The 27,620-nt window shown below is 39.4% G+C and overlaps 1 pseudogene; it reads left to right on the forward strand.

The window, feature by feature from the left end:
* The first annotated feature begins 1,581 nt into the window (after window positions 1-1,581).
* Window positions 1,582-20,595, forward strand: LOC149816804 (protein YLS7 pseudogene; annotated as a pseudogene).
* The last annotated feature ends 7,025 nt before the right edge of the window (window positions 20,596-27,620 follow it).

Here is a 27,620-nt window from a genome sequence, read left to right on the forward strand (position 1 = left end):
CAAGAAGCAGCAAAAAGTCTCTCTTTCCTCCACCGAAGCTGAATACAGAGCCATGGCAACCACCACTATGGAGGTTGTTTGGCTTAGACGATTGCTAGCGGATATGGGAGTTAAAGCAACGCAAGCTTCAAAGATGTGTTGTGACAACAAATGTGCGATCTACATTGCAAGCAACCGGACATTCCATGAGCGTACTAAACACATTGAGATGGACTGTCACTATGTCAGAGAGGAATACTTACATGGAACCATTGATTTGCCATATGTTACATCAGAATATCAATTAGCAGACTTCTTCACCAAGCCTCTCGCTGCTCCCAGATTTCACTTCCTCTTAGACAAACTTTCACTCATTGTACCGTAAGTTTGAGGGGAAGTGTTAAAATGTAAACTGTAATATATATATATATTATTTAATATTATTATATTTTCTTTTATTATTTTATTTTTCTTTTTTAGCATCTAGTTTAATAGAAACTAGATATTTGATCCAGTCAAGTTCCTGTTGGAACTTGACTGTGCAAATAGCTGTTGGACTGTAGTCCAACAACTATAATAAATGCTGTTGGACTATAGTCCAACAGCTATAATAATAAATGTTGTTGGACTGTAGTCCAACAACTATATTAAGAGACGTTGGAATCCAACCTCTCTTTTGGAGAGCTCAAAATGAGCTCTCCTCTCTCTTTCACTTTTTTGTATATATAGGGGTGAACCCCTTCAATGTAAAGTACCATGCTTCTTAAGCATTTTGTTCATGAATAAAGTATTATTTATTTTTCAAGTGTTCTTCCTTTTATACCCTTTCAAGGGTCATGCTTGTAGTGTCTCCAATAGACACTTGTTTGTGAGTTATTTGTGCATTTGTTGAAGACCACCATTTCATTACAGTTTTTTCCCTAGTAGGCATTGTTTCTTATTCTTGGAGATATCATTACATGGTATTCAGGCTCTTGGGACCTTGTTCTTGCAATTGTGATCAAGAATTGGTGGCCTCTACATTTTCAAGTGCTCGTGTGTTCACGGTGCCATTCTTGTTTGTGCATCCTTCATCCTTCTTTACTCTCTCTCTATTCTTCTTCAATCATGGCTTAAAAACTCGTCGAGTCAACCCAATGACTCGGTTGACTTTGTTTGACTCGGTCGACCCAATGAATTACCCAGAAATGCACAAAACTTGGCCGAGTTAACTGATTTTTAGCATGACTCGACCAAGTCATACATATATATACATAATATTTACATATTTTATATAAAATATAAAGTTAACATGACTCGGCCAAGTCACCGGGTTGACCCAACCGAGTCATGAGTCCATCAAGGATGAGCCGAGTGATGAGTCACTGGGTTTTAAAACTGTCTTCCATCTCCATGGCCGAGAAGGAGGTTGTCACCATTGTACACTGGGTTGACCCGACTGAGTCACAAGTCCATCAAGGATGAGTTGAGTGACGAGTCACTGGGTTTTAAAACTGTCTTCCATCTCCATGGCCGAGAAGGAGGTTGTCCCCATCAAGTTTGATGGGACAACTATAATAGGTGAGCTATGACGATGAGGCGCTTCCTTGTGGGAAAAGAACTATGGCACTTGGTGGATGGTCTACTCTGGAAGTGAGGGAAGCCCTAAAAGATGGTGAAAAGGAGAAGGCTATGTCCGATTACCGGAAAGCCTTGAGAGCTATGTCACATAGGTGTGGCTATGGATGTGGGTACGAGTGCAGGTGCGGAGATGCGGCACTTTAAAAACTTGGGTGCAGGAGGGCATATATATATATATATAATTTTTACCCCTTATTTTTTTTAATGGGTATCCATTCTTTTTTCTAATGAGGGGTGGGGGGCTTGAGGTACCAACTTAATTTTTTAATTGGGGAGGGAGGGGGGGGGGGGGGGGCTCTAGGTACCCCATTCTTGAGCCCCGTCCATATTATCGAATCCATTTTGGACAAAAATAACCCTTGGTGCGGGTTGATCGCACCAGGTGCAGCACCTGCATCCGCACCTGCATCATGTCGACACGGGTGTGGCAGCCTACTAGGTGAGTCCATGTGACATAGCTTGAGAGAATGGCAAGTGGGCCACACTAAGGTCCTTTCATGGCTCATGAATAGCATGGACCAAGATCTATGTGATAACATTTTGAGCTTTGAAAGGTCCGATGAAGCATAAACCTTTCTAAAGGAGATGTACACTCAAAAGGATGTTGCCTATTCTTGGGAACTTAGAGACAAGATTCACTGAAGGTGGTGAGAGAATGGTAGGATGAGATGTCTAGACATGATCCTATATGGGACACGCCTAATGATGCCAAGCAAAGGAAGAAGTGTGTTCAAGAAGAATAATTCTTCCAATTTATGAAAGGATTGAGACCCGAATATAAACAAGTGCGGATATCTATCATACATAGACGCGAGACTCATGAGACTCTCACTACATGAAATTTTGGTGAAAGTATGCATGGAGGAAACGATGCTCAAGTCATCTATGGAGCCAAAAGAACCCAAGAAAACCATGTTGGCCGTATCTAGGCCTAGATCCAATGTTAAAACCTACAAACCTCCAGACTTTAACAAATTCCAACAAAGATGATAATGAGAAGAAAAAAATTATTTGTCATTTTTGTAGAGAACCAAGGCACATCAAACCATATTGCCCTAAGTTGAAGAAGGTCGGCAACGAGTGGCTTCACTTCCTTTTCAAGAAGGACAAAAGAATGAATTTGATGAGGTTCGAAAACCATCAGATCTCTCTCCTTATCTCAATTAGTGGAGGCTCTACAATTGCTACTCAAAGCTTCATCCACCACCAGCAGTGCTGAGGTCTCCATTTTTTCCCTTATTGGTATGAATTCTTGGCTCTAGGATTCGAGAATATCTTTCCATATGACCCCAGGCGTTGATCTTCTTTTCGATTGCCATATCAATTTACATGATTGTTTTGTATCCACGACCGATGAAACTTCTTTATACATAAATGGTATAGGAAACATTGATGAAACTCTTGAAAATCAAAAAAATATTTTGTTTCAAATATTAAGCATATTCCAAAACTAAGTTTAAACCAGAGTTGCCAGTCGGGAAAGCGATTCGGGAAGCAGAAGCGGGAAGCGAGGCACTTCTAAAATTTTAGGAAGCAGGAAGCGCGGGACAACTTAGAACCGAACCGGGAATCATCTTGGTAGCGGCCTAGGAAGCAAACCGGAAACGACCTAGGAAGCTAGGGGAAAGCGAAAAAAAAGAAAAAAATAAGAAAAAAAAAACAAAAATAAAAAATAAGGGGAAGCGAGCTTCCCCTAAATGGGAAGCACACTTCCCTTAAATTGGGAAGCATAAACGTTTAGGTCATCCTTGTGTATCTAAAGTTCCACATTTTCTTTATTTGAAATTGTTTTTTAGTGATGAAAATCTTGATTGTATTGAATGCATACTTGGAAAAATGAAATTTCTTCCTTTTGCTAAACACAATTTCATTTTTGCTCGGTCTTTTAAATTGGTGCACTTAGACGTTTGGGTCAGACTCCCATTGCCTCAAAGGGGTGGTTTCTCTTATGATATTGTATTTGTGAATGAATTTTCTAGATATACTTGGATTTATTTTCTTAGGCATAAGTCAGAAGCTTTTCGTTACTTTAAATGTTTAATGTTTCATGTTATGATAAAAAATCAATTTAATTCTAACATGTCTATTTTTTGAACTGATTCAAGAGGAGAGTATGTTTTAAATGATTTAAAACATTACCTCGATTTCTTATCAAGGGTCTTGTCCTATGTGACCGTTGGAGGCTCCCCAACGACTCTTTGGGGAGCCTCCCTATGTGGCACCTTTGTAAGGTTATAAATAGGGGCTTCACCCCTTTTGTATTTTATGGCTTTGGGTCAAAGCCCAAGCTCCTAATAAAGTTTGATTATTTATCTTTATGCTTTTTGTGCATTTGTGAGAGTTTGTGATTTTGTGCTTTTATGCACAAAGAGTTCTAAGTGTTCTTATTGTGCATGTGTGCTATTCTTTATCAAGAATATTGAAGTCTTGATTGTAGTATCTTGTTGAAGATACTTTCACAAAATCTTCATTTCTTTTGGATTTATTGCCTAAGAAAATGTTGATGATGATGTTGATGTGCTTGATCAAGAAGACAATGTTACCAATTTGGAACCTCTGGTAGATGTCTATGATAACCATAATGAGAATGTTATTTCCAAAGTTGAACCTTCACAATATAAGACATGTTTAGCTCGCATATATTCCCACTTTAAACCCAAGACTTATAGTCAAGCTAAGAATCATCCGGAGTGGGTCAAAGTCACGAAGATTGAACTGGAAGCCTTAGAAAAATCCAAGACTTGGGACATTCTGAAATTACCAAATGAAAAAAGCCAAGTAGATGGGTATATAAAGTTAAAACTAAAAGTGATGAGACATTAGAAAGACATAAAACTAGATTAGTTGTCAAGGGATATGATAAAAAAATACAGAATAGGCTACGAAGAAACCTTTTCCCCTATAGCAAGAATGACCACTGTTATGACCCTTATAGCCCTAGCTTCCATTAGAGGTTGGCCTATATATAAAATGGATGTGAAAAATGCTTTTTTAAATGGTGATTTAAAAGAAGAAGTCTATATGGATCTTCCTTCAAGTTTTGAGGTTTTACCTGATTACATTGTCTATCTGAAAGTAGGCCTAGGAAGACTTGGATGGAGATGATAGGAAAGGATATGAATGTTTTGAACCTCACCGAGGACATGGCATTGGATAGAAATGATTGGAGGAAAAGGATTCATGTGGAAGACCCAAAATGAATTTCTTTTTTGGTTCATATCGCTGACCCCAATTGTTTTGGGATGAAGGCGTAGTTGTTGTTGTTGTTGTACATTGTCTATCTGAAAAAAGCTTTGTATGGTTTAAAACAGACTCCTAAAGCTTGGTATGATAGATTTGTAAAATGATAGAGCATTAGAAGTCATTGTAGCAGAAAACAAGAGAAAGAGGGGAAGAGTCTGCGGCAATCTCAGACCTTACTCGGTTAGGTCTGCGGCAGTCTATTCATAACATATAAATAGAGTTACACATTGGACAATAATGCCCTTAATAAGTAAAACACATACAAACATACCCCAACCGCCCCATAATACAATTTAGGATACATAAGACCCGCTCCAGATCTGATATAAGATCAGATTATGTAATCTGATCCATACATAAACAAATATACAGACTCAACATGCATTCTTAACAGCCCCCCTCAAGTTGTACATGGTTTTGAACCATGGACAACTTGCCCTTCAAGAACCAAAACCTGTGTTGAGTGAGCCTTTTAGTAAACAGGTCAGCAACTTGTCTTTCGTCTCATACCCTGGTATAATCTCTTTGTTCTCAACCTTCCATTTGATAAAATGTTGGTCAATTTCAATATGTTTGGTCCGACTGTAATGTATACGATTAAAGGCAATTCGAATATTGCCTTGATTATCACATAGTAATGAAGAACATGAAATTGATTCTCCCAACTCCGTCAAAAGATGACGAATCCAAGTTACTTCAGCAGTAGCTGTAGCTATGGACCTATATTCTACCTTTGTACTGGATCGAGCTACTGCCTTTTGTTTTCTACTACTCCATGCAACAAGATTTGCTCCTATAAAAACACAATATCCTGAAGTAGACCGTCGTTCATCTGGATCCCCTGCCCAGTCAGCATATGTGTAAACAAAGACATCAAGTGCATGTGTGTCAGACCAAGTACAAGTATACAAAAGTCCATCTCCAACGGTTCCCTTCAAATATCGAAGAATTCTCTTGACAACATTCATATGGCTTGTCCGTGGCTCATGCATAAACTGTGACACCTGATTGACGGCATAAACAATGTCCGGCCTAGTGAATGTGAGATACTGGAGCATGCCTACTAAACTTTGATATTCTCTGGGATCATGATACAAGTCTCCATCTTGCAGTCTGAGCCTTTGATTAATCACACTTGGTGTGGAAAGTGGCTTACAGTCTATCGTCTTGGCTTTGCTCAACAAATTCAATGTGTACTTATGTTGTGTCAGAGATAATTGATCTGTTTTTCGATCAACTTCGACCCCAAGAAAATATCGAAGAGTTCCAAGGTCCTTATCTTGAATCTTCTATTCAACATCTTTTTCACTTCTTGGACATGGCTCAGAGTATTTCCTGTGATAATTATGTCATCTACGTGTATCAGAAGTAAAGTAACAATACCATCACCTTTAAAAAAGAATGAGTGATCGAGCTGAGAACAATGAAATCCATGTTTTTGGATTTCTAGCGAGAAACTCTCAAACCACGATCTAGAAGCTTGCTTCAATCCATAAAGGGCCCTCTTCAAATGACAGACATATTTCTGTGGATTACCCTGGGTATACCCTGTGTCACGGGCTGGGAAGCGAAGGCCCCCGTGACTTAGCTTCGGGCAATTACACACACCGAAGGCAGGCCTTTTAAGCGCACAAGCAACACACAACACACGCGCACGAGCGGAAGCAAGAGTACGCGTATGCACAAGCACAAAGAGAGAGAGATGCAAAAAGCTTCTTTATAGATACTTGAAAGCAAAGTACATCAAGAGGGGAAGAGAGGGTCCGAATACACGGGGTTCTTAGGCCGTAAGGCCTTGTGGGGCACTCTAGAGTGCCAAAGAGGTATATACATCAGAGCAAAAGGGTGAAAAACATGGCGGTCCGGAACACGCTCCCCCGCCTAAGTTGGTGCCGTCCTCGATGCCAATTGTTCATGGTAGCCTTCTACAAGCTGTCGATGCTGAAACATGCTGCTGGCTTTCTCCCAGGTGGCTTCACATTCTGGAAATCCTTTCAACTGCACTAAGTACTTTTTTACTTCCCCTAGATAGTTGTTGGAATGGTTGAGGATGATATCTGGATCTCTACCTGGTACACTAACTGTTGAAGGTGCTCGCTGCGGGATCGGAGCACGTTGAGGCATGCTCCATTGAGGATCTCCTTCATCTTCGTGGAATGGCTTCAGGTTGCATATATGGAATACCGGGTGCACTTGAAAGTTTGCTGGCAAGTCCAGCCGGTACGCCAAGTTTCCCACACGTTTGATGATGGTGAAGGGGCCATCATACTTGCGAATAAGGCCTCGGTGGTGGCCCCGAAAGATAGTTGTGCGGTCAGGAAAGAGCTTTGCCAACACTTTGTCTCCAACTCAAAATTCTACTGGGCGACGCTTCTCATCTGCCCATTTCTTCATGCGCTTGGTTGCCTTGTTTAGATATGCCTTCGCCAACTCTGTCTGATCTTGCCAGTTCCTGACAAACTGGTATGCATAAGGTGCTTTTCCACGTCCTCGCGCAGCAAGAGAGTGCGGAGTCTGCGGCTGTTGTCCAGTTGCGACTTCAAATGGACTATGGCCGGATGACTCACTCTTTTGAAGGTTGTAGCAGAATTGAGCCGCATCAAGTAAATCAACCCAATCCCTTTGGTTGGCACTGACAAAGTGCCGCAGGTATTCCTCCAGCATGCCATTTATTATCTCTGTCTGTCCGTCGGTTTGGGGGTGGAAACTTGTGCTAAAATGCAAGTTCGTCCCCATTAAGCGAAACACTTCTCGCCAAAACTTGCTAGTGAAGCGTGCATCACGATCACTGACGATGCTCTCTGGAATTCCCCAATGCCTAATTACGTTCCGCACGAATAACTTTGCAGTATCCGCGGCTGAGCAGGTGGCAGGGGCAGGCACAAAGATAGCATACTTCGAGAACCTATCCACAACCACATAAATCGAACTGCAACCTTGTTCTTTCAGCAAGCTTACAATGAAGTCCATGGTTATGCACTCCCACGGGCGACTAGGCACAGGTAGGGGTTCCAGTAGTCCACCGGGTCTCTGATTGATGGGCTTGTCTTGTTGGCAAATCAAGCAAGTCCGCACATAGGCATCTACGTCATCGCGCATCTGCGGCCAGTAGAATGCACGTTCCAACAATGCCAAGGTCCTCTGTTGTTCTGGGTGACCCGCCCAAGTAGTATCATGGCACTCGTGCATCAAGCGCCTCCTTAAGGTATCTTGTCGCGGAATATATAGACGATCGCCCGCGGCGCGGAGCAAACCATCCTCTAGCCAGAATCTCCGCGTCTTTCCTTCCTTCACCAATGTGATCAATTGTTGAGCTATTGGGTCACTTTTTGAAGCTTCACGCACTTGTTCAAGAAGATTGCTCGTCGGTTGGCTCACACTGCCCTCCCAAGCGAGCAAAGCTGCAAGTTCCGCCTTTCGACTCAAGGCGTCGGCCACAACATTGATCCTGCCTGGCTTATACTCGAGGACCATATCGAATTCTGCCAAGAAATCCTGCCAATGTGCTTGCCTTGGACTCAGCTTCTTCTGAGTTTGGAAGTAGCTTGTCGCAACATTGTCAGTGCGCACAACGAATTGTGATCCCAAGAGATAGTGTCTCCATGTGCGGAGACAATGCACGACCGCCAACATCTCGCGCTCGTGCACCGTGTATCGACGTTCAGCGTCGTTCAACTTCCTGCTTTCAAATGCGATGGGATGTCCTTCTTGGAGCAACACCCCACCAATAGCAAAGTCAGACGCATCGGTCTGCACTTCAAAGGGTTGCCGACAGTCAGGCAACTTCAGCACTGGCTCCTCTGTCAAGGCATGTTTTAACCCATCAAAAGCCTTCTGGCAGACATCAGACCATAGCCATGGTCTGTCTTTCTTCAACAGATTTGTGAGCGCAGCCGCAATCTGCGAGTATCCCTTGATGAAGCGTCGGTAATAATTTGCAAGCCCCAAGAAAGAGCGCAACTCAGGAACCTTAGAGGGTGGCTCCCATGCTTGAATAACTTCAATCTTCTTGTGGTCCATTTTGAGAGTGCCGCCTCCCACAATATGCCCCAGAAAATGGACTTCCTTCTGGCCGAATAGACACTGCTCTCACTTGACATACAATTCGTGGTCCTTCAAAGTCTGAAACACAATCTAAATGTGCTGAACATGCTGCTCCATCGAGTCGCTATACACCACTATGTCGTCCAAATAGACGACGACAAACTTGTCGAGGTGCGGGTAGAAGATCTTATTCATTAGGGTCGAAAAGGTAGCGGGCGCGTTCGTCAAGCCAAAGGGCATGACAAGAAATTCGAACGCCCTATATCGCGTTACACAAGTAGTCTTTGCCTCATCCCCTTCTGCAGCTCTCACTTGCCAGTAGCCCGATCGCAAATCCAACTTAGAGAAGACCTTCGCCTTTCCAAGTTGATCAAACAAGTCTGCGATCAAAGGAAGCGGGTACTTATTCTTCACCGTCATTTTGTTCAGTGCCCTATAGTCGACGCACAACCGCTTCGACCCATCGTGCTTTGCTTGAAAGAGCACGGGCGCTCCAAAAGGAGCTTTGGATGGTTGGATGATTCCTGCTTTGAGCATACCATCCAATTGTCTGCGTAATTCCTGCAGCTCAGGAATTGCCATGCGATAAGGAGCCATTGCAGGTGGCCGTGCACCCGGTATTAATTCAATCTGATGATCTACCTCACGCCTCGGAGGTAGCTTCTTCGGCATCTCGGCGGGCATAACATCACCGAACTCCTTTAATACTGGCGCTAAGGCCTCTGGGACATCCGCGACTTTTTCTACCTCATCTGTAGCACGGATTGTGACAAGAAAAGTCTCGTCACCACTTTTCATGCCTCTCTTCAACTGGCGCGTAGACACCAAACGCTCACAAGGCTTTCCTGTCATCGCAGTAATCATGCAGGGCTGACTCTCACTCTCAAAGCTGACAATGTTAAGGTGGGGCATCGGCACTGCCCTGTTGCTTCTCAAGAATTCCATCTCGAGGATGACTTTAAAATCATCCATGGGTGCGACTGATAACGCGATCCTTCCTGACCAGTTGTGGATCCGCACTGGTACATCTCGAGCAACGCCATAGATGGCTTTAGCCTCTGAATTAACCGCTTTCATGCGGCTCTCTTTTTGTTCCCACTGTAATCCCAACCGTTCTGCTTCTTCACGCGAGATGAAATTGTGCGTGGCACCCGTGTCTACCAATGCCTTGGTAAGTCTTCCGTTGAGCAAAAGTTCCAAATACATCAGTTCTTTGCATACCGTCGGTTCTACACTGGTTGTGACCTTTACTGCATTCATCATCTGCATTGCGCCAACTGTTGGCGCCTCTGCAAGTTGATCCTCTTCCTCACCCTGAACATCATTCGCAACTCGGGGTGCGCGGTTATCTCCATTCCCTTGACCGCGGTTTCTATTAGGACATGTATCCTGCCAATGATCCCCATGGCAGATGCGGCAGTCACGGCGACGATAATTACCACCTTGAAAGTTATTCCAATTCTGGTTATTATTTTGGCCATCTTGACGGCCATGATTCTGCTGGTTTCCCCGACCAACATTTTGTCCTTGGTCGTTTCTTCGATTGTCCCTTTGGTTGTTGCGATCATTTCCCTGCTGTCTGCCTTGAAATGCAGGGTCATTCCTATCCAGTTCGGCAAGTTTCTCTGCAACCGCAAGCGCCTCAGCTAGTGTTGCGGGGTCATGCCGGATAAGTTCTTGGTTTGCCCATCCTTGCAACCCGTTGCTAAAGTAAAACAACCGATCCTCATCATCCATTCTCTCCACTTCCAACATTATCGAAGAGAATGCCCTGACATAGTCATGTACTGACCCTGTCTGTTTCAATGCCAATAACCTTTTGCGGGCCATTTTCTCTTGATTTTTAGGTAGAAAGTAGTTTCGCATTTCCTTCTGAAGGTCTTCCCATGAGGCTATAGCAACCAATCCCCGTCGAACATCACCTAAGCGACGTCTCCACCAAAGGGTCGCTTCGTCCGCAAAGTACATTGTTGCGGTGCACAGCCTATCTGCGTCCTCTTCTATCCTCGCAGCTTCTAGAAATTGGTCCATCTCGTAGATAAAATTCTCAAGATCCTTTGAGTCCCGCGTGCCTTTATACTTTGCGGGCTCAGGTAGCCTGTAACGTGTTCTCTCCACATATGTCGCAACACCGCCAGCCGGAGCAGTTCTCAACTGCCGCTCTAACTGTTCATTCTTTCGTCGAACAACATCCAATTCAACAGCCATGATGTTGAATCGACCCAACAAATCATCAAATCTGGTGGAAAAGTCCTCCACCGAGTAGTTAAGTTTAGTGGCAAGACTTTCCACCGAGTCTTCCACTCCCTCTACTGCTGTCTTGATCTCTGCATTGAGATCTCTGAAAGCGACACAAGTTCCATTAACCAACTTCTCTATGTTGGTCACTGACCCAGTTAGCTCCGCCACATCGCGCGAGATGGCTGACACCCGATCATCGGCCATGAAGTCCTCTTCAGTAGGAACCATACTGCTTGAAGGAGTCATGGCAATCTTCTTCGGCGCCATTGTCACTCCCAATGTCGACAAGGCTCTGGTACCAACTTGTCATGGGCTGGGAAGCGAAGGCCCCCGTGACTTAGCTTCGGGCAATCACACACACCGAAGACAGGCCTTTTAAGCGTACAAGCAACGCACAATACACACGCACGAGCGGAAGCAAGAGTACGCGTATGCACAAGCACAAAGAGAGAGAGATGCAAAAAGCTTCTTTATAGATACTTGAAAGCAAAGTACATCAAGAGGGGAAGAGAGGGTCCGAATACACGGGGTTCTTAGGCCGTAAGGCCTTGTGGGGCACTCTAGAGTGCCAAAGAGGTATATACATCAAAGCAAAAAGGTGAAAAACATGGCGGTCCGGAACACCTTGGTGGTTGTTCCATATACAATTCTTCCTTCAATTCCCCATGGAGAAAAACATTCTTTATATCCAGTTGACTCAAATCCCATCCATGTTCCACAACCAATGAGAGGACAATTCTAATTGTTCTCATCTTAACAACTGGGTTGAAAGTTTCGTCATAGTCATGTCCATACTCTTGAGTAAAACCTTTAGCAACAAGCCGAGCTTTATACCTCACAATACTGCCATTTGGTTTATGTTTGATTTTATACACCCACTGGGACCCAACAACATTTACACTCATGTAAAGCCTGCATTTCCTCATTCATAGCCTCTATCCATTTATTTGACTGAGCGACTTGCTGAAAATTGATGGGTTCATCATGTTTTTCAATTTAAGTCATAAATAACTAAAATTTCATAGAAAAGTTTTCATAACTAACCTACTTTTGGATTGGATGACGAATCCTTCCAGACCTTCTTCTAGAGGAGACTCTCAACAGTCGCAACTGGCCCTTTTTCCCTTCTAACATATATATTTCCTTTATATCTTCTTGAATCTGAAGGTGGCAAGTCTTCAGTGGAGTGCTCAACAAAACACATTAAACCTTTAACTGTATTAGTGGTCTCAGTTCCTAAGGATGCCTGTCCCTCAGTGCAATCAGAAGAACAATTATGTGTTACTTGAGACAAGAGTTCTGCACTAAGCCATGGATGGTCGAATAAACCATTTTTATTGGAGCAATCAGGGCTGGTCACGCCATCTCCAAAATTGCCTTCATCAAAAATAACATTTCTGGACATTTTTACGATATGGTGAACGATCGAACCCCCACTGATTGGATCATAACATCCGTATCCTTTATATTCATATGCATAACCTACAAATCTGCACTGCAAGGCCTTTTCTTGAAACTTATTACGCAGTGAACGATCGACATGCACATAACATATACATCCAAAAGTTTTTAATTCATCATAATTAGGATGCACTCCAAATAAGGTGAAATAAGGAGATGTGTTATCTAAGAGAGACATAGGCAACTGATTTATAACATAGACGGCTGAATGAAAAGCCTCGGTCCATAGCCCAATAGGAAGTCCACATCCATGTATCATACTCATCGCACTTTCTACGATATGTCGATGCTTACGCTCAGCAATGCCATTTTGCTGAGGGGTATGCTGGCAAGACACTCTGCGCTTAATTCCATTACTTTGGAGAAAATCAACTTTCCAAAAGTGTACTCACCCCCTCCATCGCATTGGAAATGTATGATATTGGAAGAAAACTGTTTCTTGACAAGAGCATGAAACTGACAAAATATGTCAAAGACTTTGGATTTATTTTTCATAAAATATATCCATGTATAACGGGAGAAACTGTCAATGAATAAAACATAGTAACGACTTCTAGAGAGAAAAATTAGGGACTGATCCCCAAACATCTGAACAAATAATTTCAAAAGGTCTTAATGCTCTTTTATTAATGGAATTGAAAGGAAGAACATGACTCTTACAAAGTTGACAACTGGAACAAAGTATATCATTTGACTCACGATTGAAACTTGACTGGGGAATCAATCCTTTTGACACTAACCCATCGATGAAGACAGAACTACAATGACCAAGACGCGAATGCCAAAGATCTGGCTTATTACATTTGGACAAACTAAAAACGCATTTTGAAGATGATGGCAGAACGAAGGAGGACATTGGCTTCAAGATGTGACTATCGCGACGAGGAGGATGTTCTTGAAAGACGTACATATTTCCTTGATGCTCTCCCTTAGCGAACATTTCCTTCGTCTCTAGATCCTTAACATAAATAGAGGAAGGAGTGAACTCACCAGAAGAATTAGTGTCATCAACAAGTTTGGAAACAGAAACGATGTTCTTCTTAATATTAGGAGCATGAAGAACATTAGATAAAGAAATTGAGGAATTTGAGAGTGGAATAAAAACATTTCCAACATGCGAAATGAAGTGATGAGAGCCATCTCCAGTGACAATGTTGTTTTTACCAAAATAAGGAACTAAGTTAGAAAGCTTACCAACATTACCTGTGACATGTATAGCTGCTCTCAAATCAACATACCAAGTTCCTTGATCATTCTGTTTAAGATTCAACCCTGATAATGCAGCTATGAGAAGTTCCTTCACATCCCTATCAACCTTAGGTGATTCTGACTCTTTCTTGCTTGGCGTATCTCCTTTCTGAATTTTTTCTTTGTTTTGCGGATTAAACTAGCAATTGGCCTTAATGTGACCACGCTTATTGCACAAATAGCAAGTGGGAACACTCTTGTTGTTTTGACTTCCTGCAAATAGATTAGGTGATCCACTGGGAGTGGGGAGCAATCCACGTCCTCCTTGCCCACCCCTTCCTCTTCCTCCACCAAAATAGTTATCTGCCCGTCCTCGCCCAAAACCAAAACCTGTAGCAAGGACTTCATTAGAATCAGATTGTCCACTTGCTTCACCTGTTATACCCTTTAACGTGGCCTCATATTGTAACATCTTGGCTCGCAGATCTTCAAAGCTAGGGAGCTCAGGTAGACATAACAAAGAAGTCACAAACACATGATATTCTTGTCTTAATGCATTCAGTGTTTGTTGCACCATGTCTCGATCTGACACCTTACACCCCACCACAGCTAGCTGATCAATGATACTCTTAACTTTATTTAGGAATTCCATAATAGTCATAGTACCCTTTTTGAGTAATTGAAATTCACGCTTAAGGTACATGATTCTGGCCTCTGAAATCTGTGAGTATGTATGAACCAATCTTTCCCACAGCTCCTTGGCAGAGCAATCATCAGGAATGGCAATCAGAACTTTCTGGGATAAGGTGGAAGTAATATATGCAACTAGGGCTTGGTCACGTTTCATCCAAGAAATAAATTCAGGGTTTCGAGTGAGTTTGGTCGAGGTAGCTTCAACTGCATCTTTAATTTCCTGCACATCAAATTCTGACGGGGCTGAGACAGATCCATCCAAGTGTCCAAAGAGGTCCTGACTTTTAATAAAAGGTATTATCTGCCTTTTCCAGGTCAAGAAATTATTATTGAGTTTCTCTGAAACAAGTTGACCCAAAAAACTAGAAGAAAGAGCAGATTGAGACAAAGAAGGATCCATGATCGGATTGAGACCAAATTAATAAACAAATAAGATAGGAATAATGGTTCTCCTTTTTTTTTGGGAGACAATCAGGTCAGGCAAACTGAAGGCTAACGATGTTGTCAGCAGAATCCCAAAACTCAAATAATATATTGATGTGATGTGAACCAAGAAGCATATGCAGAAACATATGTGAAACGTAATCAAGGAAAGATACAACAACAACTACGCTTCCATCCCAAAACAATTGGGGTCGGCGATATGAACCAAAAAAGAAAATCATTCTGGGTCTTCCACATGAATCCTTCTCCTCCAATCATTTCTATCCAATGCCATGTCCTCGGTGAGGTTCAAAGCATTCATATCCTTTCCTATCATCTCCATCCATGTCTTCCTAGGCCTACTCCGACCTCTTTTAACTAATATATTTTCCCATTTCTCCATCCTTCTAACTGGAGCATCATTAGGCCTTCGCCGAATATGTCCAAATCACTGTAAACGATTCTCTCTCATCTTATTTTCAATGGGTGCAACGCCTACCTTCTTACGTATCTCCTCATTCCGAATCTTATCTTTTATTGTATTTCCACACATCCATCTCAGCATACGCATCTCAGCTACACTCATTTTTTTAATATGATGTCTCTTGGCAGCCCAACATTCCGTACCATATAGTAAAGCGGGCCTAATAGTCGTCCTATAAAACTTTCCCTTCAACCGCAATGGCGTTTTACGATCGCACAACACTCCAGTTGCACTTTTCCATTTCATCCACCCAACCTTTATCCTATGATTTACATCTCCATCAATTTCTCCATACTTTTGAATGATAGATCCCAGATATTTGAAACAATCATCCACCAGTATTTCTTGCTCACCAAGCTTCACTACACTCCCATCACTACTTCGTTGCTTACTAAACTGACATTTCATATATTCTGTCTTACTCTTACTCAACTTAAAACCTCTTGCTTCCAATGTCTGTTTCCATAATTCTAACTTAGCATTAACCCCAGCTCTAGACTCATCAATCAAAACAATATCATCAGCAAACAACATACACCATGACACATTTTCTTGAATTGATCTCGTAAGCTCATCCATCACTATAGCAAATAGGAAAGGGCCCGTTATAGGAAAATTGGTTGTCACCCCTCCACAAGTGCGGACATTGGTTACTACTTCATACATATCTTTAATTATACTAATGTACTTGAGAGAAACACCTTTCTTCATCATTGTCCACCAGAGAACGTCCCTAGGTACTCTATCATATGCCTTTTCCAAATCAATAAAAACCATATGCAAATCTTTGTTCATCTCTCTATTTTTCTCAATAAGTTGTCTAAGAAGATGTATAGCTTCCATAGTTGATCTTCCAGGAAAGATACCCACGACAAAATATGCAGACCAGAATCCAAGAAACAACCAAATATATGATGATTTTATGATTTAACAGCAACCCAACAAATATCGTGAATGAAAAGACAGCCAAAATAGGATCATATCATGATTTAATAGCAACCCAAAGGAATAGTGAATTTAATAGCAGAAATAAAAAATAACAAAGAATAGGGTTTCTTTCAAAACGAGGTTGGGAATCACAAGAAAGGAATAGAGACGTTAAGAGAAAGGATAGAAAAGAAACAGACAAGGGTTTGAGAGAAGGAAATATTAGAGGAAGAAAGGAAGAAACTGATCGAGAACACTTAACCAAGAGAAATCAATATTCACCCCACTACTCTGATGTAAAAAAAAAAATAGAGGGAGAAAGAGAGAAGAAAATAAGGTTAAGGACAGATCTGAAACAATGAGAGGATGGTAGAAGAAGAAACCTCTTGGACGCACTTTCTGGAAGAGTCTGTTGACTGATACCAAGATCTGAAAGTGAGAGGACAGTAGAAGAAGAAACCTCTTGGATGCACTTTCTAGAAGAGTCTGTTGATGCCCTTTAGGATCTCTGCTCTAATACCATATAAAATGGTAGAGCATCATAAGTCGTTGCAGCAGAAAACAAGAGAAAGAGGGGAAGAGTCTGCGGCAATCTCAGACCTTACTCGGTTAGGTATGCGACAATCTATTCATAACATATAAATAGAGTTACACATTGAACAATATTGCCCTTAATAAGTAAAACACATACAAACATACCCCAGCCGCCCCATAATACAATTTAGGATACATAAGACCCACTCCGGATCTGATATATGATCAAATTATGTAATCTGATCCATATATAAACAAATATACTAACTCAACATGCATTCTTAACAAGATTCAATATTGTCATGTTAAATCTTGGTTATAAATCGTGTTATACTGATATTGCTTTATTTGTTAAGACATCTAATGCATGTATCGTTATTTTACTTTTGTATGTAGATAACATGATCATCACAAGTGGAGACAAACAAAGAGTTAGTCATATTAAAAATATCCTAATTAATAGGTTTGAAATGACTAATCTTGGATTTCTTACATATTTTCTTGGTATTGAGGTAGCATACTGACCTCATGGGTACTTATTGACCCAAACTAAATTTGCAATTGAGATAATTGACAGGTCTGAAATTACTGATGAGAAAAGAGTTTGACACTCAATAAGTGATATGCAAAAATGAAGATTGATGATAGAACGCCTCTAGAGGATCCTACACCGTTTTGTCAGATGATTGAAGCTCTCACATGTTTGTCTATTACCCGGCCTAATATTTCTTATGCAGTTCATATTGCAAGTCAATTGCAACACTCGCCAACTACTGTGCATATCAGTGTTGTTATGAAGTTAATTAGATATATTAAAAAACTACCTCTAAAGTACATTTTTGTCATTTTGTTTTTCTCTTGATTTAGTTGTATACTCTGATTTTGACCGAAGAGGGGATCCTAATGATTGTCGTTCAACTACTGGTTTTTGTGTATTTTCAAGTGACTTGCTCGTGTCATGGAAGTGTAAAAAGCAACAAAAAGTTTTTCTTTCAACTGAAGTTAAGTACCGAGCAATGACCACCACTATATCAAAAGTTGTTTGGTTGAGACAACTACTTGAGGTTATGGGGGTACATTTAATGACGCCCTCAATGATTTGTTGTGATAACAAAAGTGTCATTTACATTGCTGACAACCATACGTTTCGTGAGAGGACTAAGCACATTCAGATGAATTGCCACTATGTTCGAAAGGAGTACTTGAAGAAGACTATATCTTTGCCTTACATAACCTCTGAATATTAATTGGCAGACTTCTTGACCAAGGCACCACCTTCTCCTAGATTCTATTTTCTTCTTGACAAACTTTCGATTCTCACTGTAAGTTTGAGAGGAGTATTAAGAGATATATGTTTTTGTATATGTGTACATATATATAAACTATGTATACACATATGTATTTGAATTTTGAATACATATATAAGTATTATATATATATATATATATTTTCTCTTAATTTTATTATTAGATTGCATTAGATTTATTTTTGTTTTATTTCTATTTTCTTGTTTTTTGTATTGACCAGGGAAAACTGGTCATCTTGACTAGCTAGCCGTTGTGGCCTTGCAGCTCCCCAATCTGCTAGTTGGTCTTTTTCTCTCCTCTCTCTTGTGTATATGTAGGGGACTATTGGTCCCCCATTGATGCATGCATGTTTTATGCAATTTATGTGTTAATAAAATAATTTAGTTTATATTGCAAGTGTATGCCATTGTGCCTCTTGAGGGCTTCTCCTTTGTGGGTTGCATTGTATTTTTTCTCTAGTAGGCATTGTTTTTTATTCTTGGAGATATCATTATATCATTATGCAATTGAAATGAGTCTAACTTTTACTAATATTCTCATATAGCTTTTGAAATTGTGCATGCTGAATTTCACATCTCAAACTACATTTTTTCAGGAACTGGTGGAATTACTTACAAGTTTTGTGGTGAATGGCCATTTTTTTATTTAATTTCATTCTTGTTCTCTTTCTTCATTATAAAGGATCTGGATGCATGTTTTTCACGATCATTATTGTATTGTGACTTGGAAGCACTTTGAAGAGTACTAAAAGAATATTTGCATTCTAATTGTCTGGCTCGTCCGAGTCTTTATGTCCATAGCATCTCTGACTTGGGGAAGGGGCATATCACAATAATTCCTATTTGTGTTTTTATTTTTTTTTCCGCGCTACTAAATTTAGGCCATATATTGCATAGGAAGAATATAATCTGTTTGTTTAGGTCAAGTGGGATTTTGCTTTCAGTATGTTTTTTTTCTCCAACTTTCTGCACTTGATTCAAAATAGATGCAGTTGAATCATGTTCACTTTTTGTTCCTCAGGGAACTGCAATTTATACCATGGCAAATGGTTTTATGACCCCACCGGCCCACTATACACAAATAACACTTGCCCTATTATCACCCAGATGCAGAATTGTCAGGGCAATGGGAGACCGGATCTAGAGTATGAGAACTGGAGATGGAGACCTAATGACTGTGAACTACCACGTTTTGATGGCAAGAGATTTCTGGAGTTGTTGCGTGGAAAAACACTGGCCTTTGTTGGTGATTCTGTCGCTCGAAATCAGATGGAGTCCTTGCTATGCATCCTCTGGCAGGCATTCTCTCTCTCTCTCATTTATGCACACATACACGCTCATTCAGATAATAGACTTAGAGACCTTTGGATGCCCACATGAATGCACACATCCACCCAGAAATACACCGTGCATGATCTCCCTTGCATCGCCTGCATTGCAATAAAGATGTGTTGTTGGCCTCAACTTTCTAGGTTTGAAATTATTAAAATTGATGAATCCATCTCCAGGTAGAGACTCCAAAGAATAGAGGCAATCGGAAGATGCAGCGGTGGTTTTTCGAGTTGAACTCTGTGACGATAGTACGGATTTGGTCATCCTGGCTTGTCCGCCAGATATCTGAGGCCTTTGATTTTGCACCCACAGGTATTGACAAATTACACCTAGATCAACCAGATGAAACCTTCATGGAGTTCCTTCCTAGCTTCGATGTCCTTGTTCTATCATCTGGACATTGGTTTGCAAAGCAGTCTGTCTACATTCTGAACAATGAAATTGTTGGGGGTCAACTTTGGTGGCCTGATTTGATGCGCCCAAAGAAAATAGACCATGTTGAGGCATATGGAATCTCCGTAGAGACAATTCTTACCACCATAGCTACACATCCAAACTACACTGGCCTTACAATTGTGAGATCATACTCACCGGATCATTATGAAGGCGGAGGTTGGAACACGGGTGGCTCCTGCACTGGAAAAGTGAAACCACTGAAATATGGAGAACTTGTGCCAAATGGTTTCACGCAGCGGATGCATGAAAAACAGGTGACTGGATTCCATAAGGCAGAAAAGAAGGCAACAAACCAGTCAAAGCTGAGGTTGATGGATATTACTGAGGCATTCAGTTATCGAGCAGATGGCCACCCTGGGCCTTACAGAAGCCTAGACCCGAACAAGATCACAATGCGGAGGCCCGATGGCAGGCCTCCACCACAGGATTGCTTGCATTGGTGTATGCCAGGCCCAGTGGATATTTGGAACGAGTTCGTGCTCGAGATCATACATAGGGAATTCTAACGGTGTGTGGAGTTGACAGAATGAAAATGAAATGCTGGCCAAGAATCGGGGTTTAGTGTTCAGGTTTTTCAAAATTTCTTGTAACCACGTAAAAAACTGCTTTTGTACATTGTGGTTGATCTGGCGAGAAATGAGAATGTGAATCCATGCTGTTGTATTCATATGTTTTATCAATGCATCATGGTTGATGACAACTTGAAGATGTCTGTCCATGTACTTTGATTCTGTTATATAAAACTTGAGAACAGCTTAAAGGGGAGCCTGGGCTGGACATAGTCTGATCTCAGAGGCGACGCTGGAAGTTCACAGACAATAACCCTGCCTAACATCCACTCACTCACTCTGCAGGCATAAAAATGTTTTGATGCAGAGGTGGATTTCAGGCTAAACATGTCCAGCCCGTGCTCGATCTGGTCTCAGCAACAGATAGACACACAGGCATGCACACGTGCACATCTGCAGAATTATGGTGTTGGCGAGGCCAGATTCTTGTTGAAGGGACTTCTGAATATCAGCCTAGATAAGCAGTGAAAATATGCAGCATTCTTGGATAAACAGACATACCCACAGATCTTTTTTGGTCTCTTCACCTTCTTTCTCCTTTGACTGCCTTGGACTTGTAATCACACTGCATTAGTCGAGTGTTCTTAGTTGGAATCTTTTGCCTACCAACGCCAAAAATGAAAATAAGTGTTTTTTCCGTATAAAAATCAATAGTACTGAGAGAGAGAGTGAGAGAGAGAAGAAGAAGGATGAGGATGTAGGGTAACGTTGATGATGATGAAGAATGAGGATGTGGGGGTATATCAGCCGCGGCAAGGACACCAACCATAATGATGATGATGACTATGAGAGAGAGAGAGAGAGGGGACCACGAGTTATGGAAGAGAAAAACAGAAGAAACAAATGAGATTGGAGATGATAGCAACGGGATGATGCTGATTATGGGAACTACGGTGCTTTTAGAAAATAGAAATAAAACAGATTGCCATAAGAAGAAGAGAAGCCAAAAAATAAATAAACTGTTCCTATTTTAGTCTCAAAGCCTGCACTATTTCTATAAATATTGAAGGCGTGCATAACGCCTGGAGAAATTGAAACGTTGGAAGAATGCTTCTTATCTAGTATAAATGAATTCCTGATCCGATCCATTTAGAATGTCCACCATCCAAGTTCCAGGGGCCAGCCTTGTTATGGGCTTAGTTATGGATATTTCTCATGAGTTCCAACCCAGACCAATTCAAGTCATGGCTTGGTCTTAGCTCGAGTTAAAGATATTTTTCACCGATTGAGAGCCGAGACGAGATCCAAGTTATGAAGGTCCTAAATTGGAACAGGTTTGGGTTGATTATCAAACTGATAAAGGAAACAGGTTTGGGTCGGATCTTTACTGACCTCAATCTGTTCTGTCAGCTTCAGTAAACCCCTGTTTTACTCACAACTATCATGCATAATTTGAATTTATTTATGAGGACCAGCTTTTGAAACAATTGAACATCATATAATTATAAGACTTTATTTTTTTACATTTTTATATCAAAAGATGACCGTACTGTACAAATAATTTGACCCGATTCCATAAAAACTCTAATTCTCGATATTCTCCCGATGTCCAAAATCGCAAATATCTGACGTCATTAAGACTCTTTTACCCTTCGCAACTGCGAATTAAGGCCTTATTGTGATAAAAATGTACAGCCGGCTAGGTCCAACTCTCGAATCCAAAATCGCAGTTTTTTTTATGCAAAACTCATAAACCACCAAATTTGTAAATATCCTATGCTTTCGTATATCTTTCAGGAAGTTGCATAAATTTATATGTGAAACTCCACTTACCACTAAATTTGCAAATATCCTAGTTTTCGCATATACTTTCAGAAATCACATAAATTTATCTGCAAAACTTACTATTGAATTAGCAAATATCCTACTTTTTCGCATATACTTCCATAAATTTATCTACGACTCCACTTACCACTAAATTTGCAAATAACTTATTCACATATACTGCAAGATCTCACATAAAGTAATTTGTCAATCACTTGATTTCATAAATATCACACTTAAATATTTATGCAATTATGACAAATATACAATATTTCTTATTTTTTGTGAAATATTTTCTTGAATCATATATAAACCCATTGCCCCAACCTGATTATTTTTGCATAATCTAGTTTTTTTTTATCTTTTGTCCTCCAACCAGTAGTCCTCAACCTACTTCTCTTCTGACAAATATTTTCATCAACTATTTTCGTCATTGAAGCGCTACGATTGTGGCAATCACATGCTCAACTGTAGAAATTCATTTGATTGTATTTTATTTTTTTATGTATTCGTCGATCAACATTGTAACTCATTGATTTGTATATAATATCATTTGAATGTTTCTATGAATGAATTTTTATATAGTCATTTGAATGTTATTGATTTGTATATAATGTAATTGATTGAATGTTTCTATGGGTGAATTTTTATATAGTCATTATAATGTCATTAAATGTTTAAACTGAAAGCACTACTGAATGATTTGTATATAATGTCATTGTTTGTATGTTTTCAAATTATTTGAATGTTTATTTTCTTACATTCACTATCATTTGGGTTGTTATATGTGAATCTCCACTTAAAAAATCAAAACCACTAAAATCATAAATAATTCATAAATTCACAAATATATCAATTTTTTTCGCATATATATAATTCATAAATTCACATAAATATATTTATGAAGATCCTACTTTTTCACAAAAACCTATTGTTTCGCATGACCGCTGAAGCAACTAAAATGAAAAATACCCAATTCATTTATTAAACAAGGATTTTTGTGAATCAGTAGGATTATCACAAATATATTTATATGAAATCGTGAATTATATATGAAAATGCATTTTTAGTGGTTTTAATTTAAGTGGAGTTTCACAAATATATTTATGTGAAATATTAACAAATATGTAAAAGCATAGGATATTTATGATTTTGGTGGTTTCAGTTTCACCCAAAATTCGCAAATAAATTTATGCGAGTTAGTGAGTTTCACATAAAAAAAACTGCAATTCTGGATTTAAATGGCAATTGAACTTAGCTGACGAGTAGTACACTTTATCGCAATAAGGCCTAAATTTGCAGTTGTGAAGGGTAAAAAGGTCATAATAATGTTGGATATTTATAATTTTGGACATAGGGAGAATATAAAAAATTATAAGGTTTTTAGGGAATTGAGCCAAAATAGTCGTGCATTACGATCATTTTTTGTTTTTATATTGTTCATTTTTGTTGGTATTTTGTAGTTTTCAAATATAACCAGATTTTTTGTAATATATAGGCACTAGTCACCAAATCAAGTTAAGATAGTCTAGATCCCACAATGCTAGATTCCCTAGGATGTGTTTGATAGTGCCCCAATGATAAAAAAAAAAATCTGTGGAAAAAGTCTTAGAGCTTAGTGTTCTTAACTTTTTTTTCTGTAAAATAAGGAGAGAAACTTTTCATAATTGTATTTGGCAAGGAGAGTTTTTCTTCCATGTTTGATAGCATATGTTGTGATCACATCAAAAGGAGGGTTTTCTTCATGTAGAGTTTTTTTTTAAATTTATAACCCGAAGAAACTGCACTTGACATAAACACCTGGTTGTGCTAGCTCAGCCTACCATACCTATGGACATCATGCCAAAAGCGTAAAACTCTAAGGCCAAGACCCCTGCCCTTTGAGCCTATGCTATTGTTTGGCTTGCACAGATGGGGCGACAGCCATGTAAATCGATCCTTGATTGCTCATCAAGTAGCCATGGCCCCATCCACTATGCTAACCCCCCTTGGGACCTTCCCAAAGAGTTTGCTTTCTTTTTTTTCCTTTTTGCCGCTATCAAACACATCTTAATCCTCTCATCCCTTTGCTCAGAATCTTTAGGCGAGTGTCCAGTACATGTTCTTTGTAAGTGCTGCTTGACTATTTTCAGAGTTGCCCGTGTGGCCGATAGGGTTGCTTAGAGGGTGCTCAGATGAAGGCACCATATTAAACCCCGCTGGAGCACATGTGTGTCCATGGCTTTCAGAGGTAAACCACGTAAGCCAAGGGTTGTTTTAATACCCCAAAATTGTAACCCAAAAACATGACAATTTTTTTTTTTGAAATCAATCTTGTATTATAAGAAATGAAGATACAATGGAAATCCCATTTGGTTAACAATCTCGGGCGGGTTACAGGTACGCAACCAAAATAAACCATAACATATATCTATTAATTTAAAATCATCATTCATAAGATTATAAATCAAATTTAAAAAAATTTAAACAACCCAAATAATAACAGTTGTCAAAACAAACCTAGAACCCAAACAATTGGCCTATGGCTCTTCTCGCAACATCCCACCATTACTCCAGCATGTCTAGTCATCATCTGTATAGTTATAACATAGGGGACAGACTCCAACTGAGTCTCCAGTAGGATAACACTACCAATGAATCACATACAGAACTAAACATATTAGAAACATACATTTAAAACAATAATCATGTTACAGTTTAAGCATACAGATGTCGCTTCAAAAAAGTTTAAGCATATAGATGTTATATATGTTATATACATATTCATGCATACGATATCAAATCAAAACATACTTATACTTAACATTCACTTATTCAAGGTATGTTCACAATCAACATGCAGATATATACAAAATCAAGTATATACAACCAATTATGCATAAGCAATTAATCAATGCATGAACCTACCCAATAAACCAAACCACCCATGTATGCATGAGTAACTTCTTATCTTTAATTAACTTTTCTTTCTTCAAGTGATGCATGTAATGTTCTAACTTACATGCACAACACAAGTTTTATTCATCTTCTTGAATAGCTTGTGGGTACAATACAAATGCTAGAACAATGGTAAGAGGCACACTGCCCGACCGTAGAATTGGGTGATCCAATGTCAAGAGACAATCCTAAAATACAATCCCTGATATATCAATATTCATTCAGCTAATGTTAGTTTGCCAACACTCTGTCATACTAAGTGAGGAATTTCTCCTCAACTTTGAGGCTGAGAAGAGCCATCATCTGTGCTTAAAGTCACCCCCGAAACACTTTTGTACCACTTACTCTCTCCTTGTAAGTACAAGAAAATTAAGCTACCTTTACATTTAATTATTAATTCTCTTATTTATTTATGCCCTTCAATATATATAACCACACAAATGGTTAAGAGCCTCCTACTTGAGCTTGAGCATTGCCTCCATTAGGGCAAGACATTGGTCATCGACAGACCACAAACTACCTTTCGAGCTCTCTAATGTGCATACATTTTTTAATACTTATAACACAAATATAATATTTAAACATATCATGGTGCATACCACATATCATGTTGCATATAGTCATATCATGTAATATATTAAAGCATCATGCATAAATAATATTCATGCAATATAAACAAACCACAAACCCTATATGCATAAAAGCATATAAATCATGCACAAAAGCTAAAATACAGTTCTATGCCATTATAAGTTCGTATATAGTACATAAACAAGTCAATTCAAGACAAGGTTCACCTTTGGAACTGTGCCATAATTGTGAGACCCACTTTTGGTACCCAAATAAACAAGCATGCATGAGTTTAAATTTTGGACTACATGGACCGGATTTTACCCGGATTGTAAAATCTACAAAACTTCAAATATAACAAATTTAACTCTTAGAAAAATTCTGTGTTACATATGTCTTACTTGAACATAAGAACAAACTTGAGGTCAAAATTATTAAAAATTGAATTTATAAAAATTCTTGTTTTTCTATTCATAACAGGCTTGTCTGGACCTCTTCGTTCATTGGACACTCAATCGGAGCATCTTAAACATTGAAATAATTTTAGGCAATTCGCATACCAAAAATTAGAGCCAAATACATTACCAATATTTAATTAAAAATTCTATACAATATGCAGTTTATGTCCATGGATAAAACAAAATTCAGGATAGAACTGTTCTTGTGCCAACTTGATCAATTTTTAATTCACAAAATACAATGAACTAGAATACAAGATTTTTATTTTAAATTATTAATCATGACAACAATCATCCATAATACTTTAGATCGCATCATATCTCAGATCCTACTTATATTTGGATTGTTATTTGGTCGTAGGATGCGTAGAAAACTTGCCTGAAACATGGATTGTGTACCCTAGCCCGTATATACATCCAAGGTTAGTGAAATCCTACCTCGATCACGCCGGGTCTATGTATTCTTCAACTTCAAAGGGTATGAATCGTCTTTGCTACACCACAAATGAAGGTACAACTCCAAACACTAACAAATAATGGAGGATCTTCACCTAGAGCATGTGAGGGAGAAGAGAATAAAGAGAAAGGGTCAACCAAGAGGGGAGAGAGTGAGAGATCTTGAAAATCATGTAGAATCCTTTACATCCATTTTATAGATTTTCTAAAACCTAATCTCACATCTACTTCAATCCTAACATCACATCTCACCCTAGACCCTCTAATCCAATGTCATATGTTATTTTATTACTTTAATTAATTTAATAAAAAAACATGTAAGAAGGGTGTGCCCCATGGCACCCCCATATTGAGCCCTATCCTAGTTTGAGTACTCTCTCCAAAATCGTATGGAGAGATTGGGCTCTATTACAATCTCGTAATTAGGTGAAATAATACTTAATTGATCCATTCAAATCCTTAATTAAAATAATTATTAATTAATATAATATATTATATAAGGGGTTATGCCACTTGGCATTCCCACATAACTTTTACAAAGTGATTGAGACTCCACTCTCAAAATCATGTAGAGGGGAAGAGAGTTCAACAATTTTCAACCTAATCCTTTGTTATGGTTAGATTAAGTTAAATTTGCTTTAGTGATTAAATTAGCTTAATTAGGAATCTCCTTAGGAAATCATGCCATCTAAGCAATCCCTATTCCCAAGATGGGTCTCACTCTAAAAACTTGTGGGAGGGGATAGAGTCTAAAAGATTCACCTTATTTTTCTCCTTTTTACCTCAGTAACCTACTTTAAATTTTTAAATAAAATTTTACTTCACTAATTGGTTTAACTTTCAAATGTAACTTTACTTCAATAATTGGTTTAACTTTCAAATGTAACTTTACCTCCTTGATGTCTAGGCAAGGTGGTTAAACATAATCTACCTCC

Source organism: Nuphar pumila, chromosome 14, assembly GCF_984573655.1.
Source record: "Nuphar pumila chromosome 14, dmNupPumi1.hap1.1, whole genome shotgun sequence".
NCBI classification, from domain to species: Eukaryota; Viridiplantae; Streptophyta; class Magnoliopsida; order Nymphaeales; family Nymphaeaceae; genus Nuphar; species Nuphar pumila.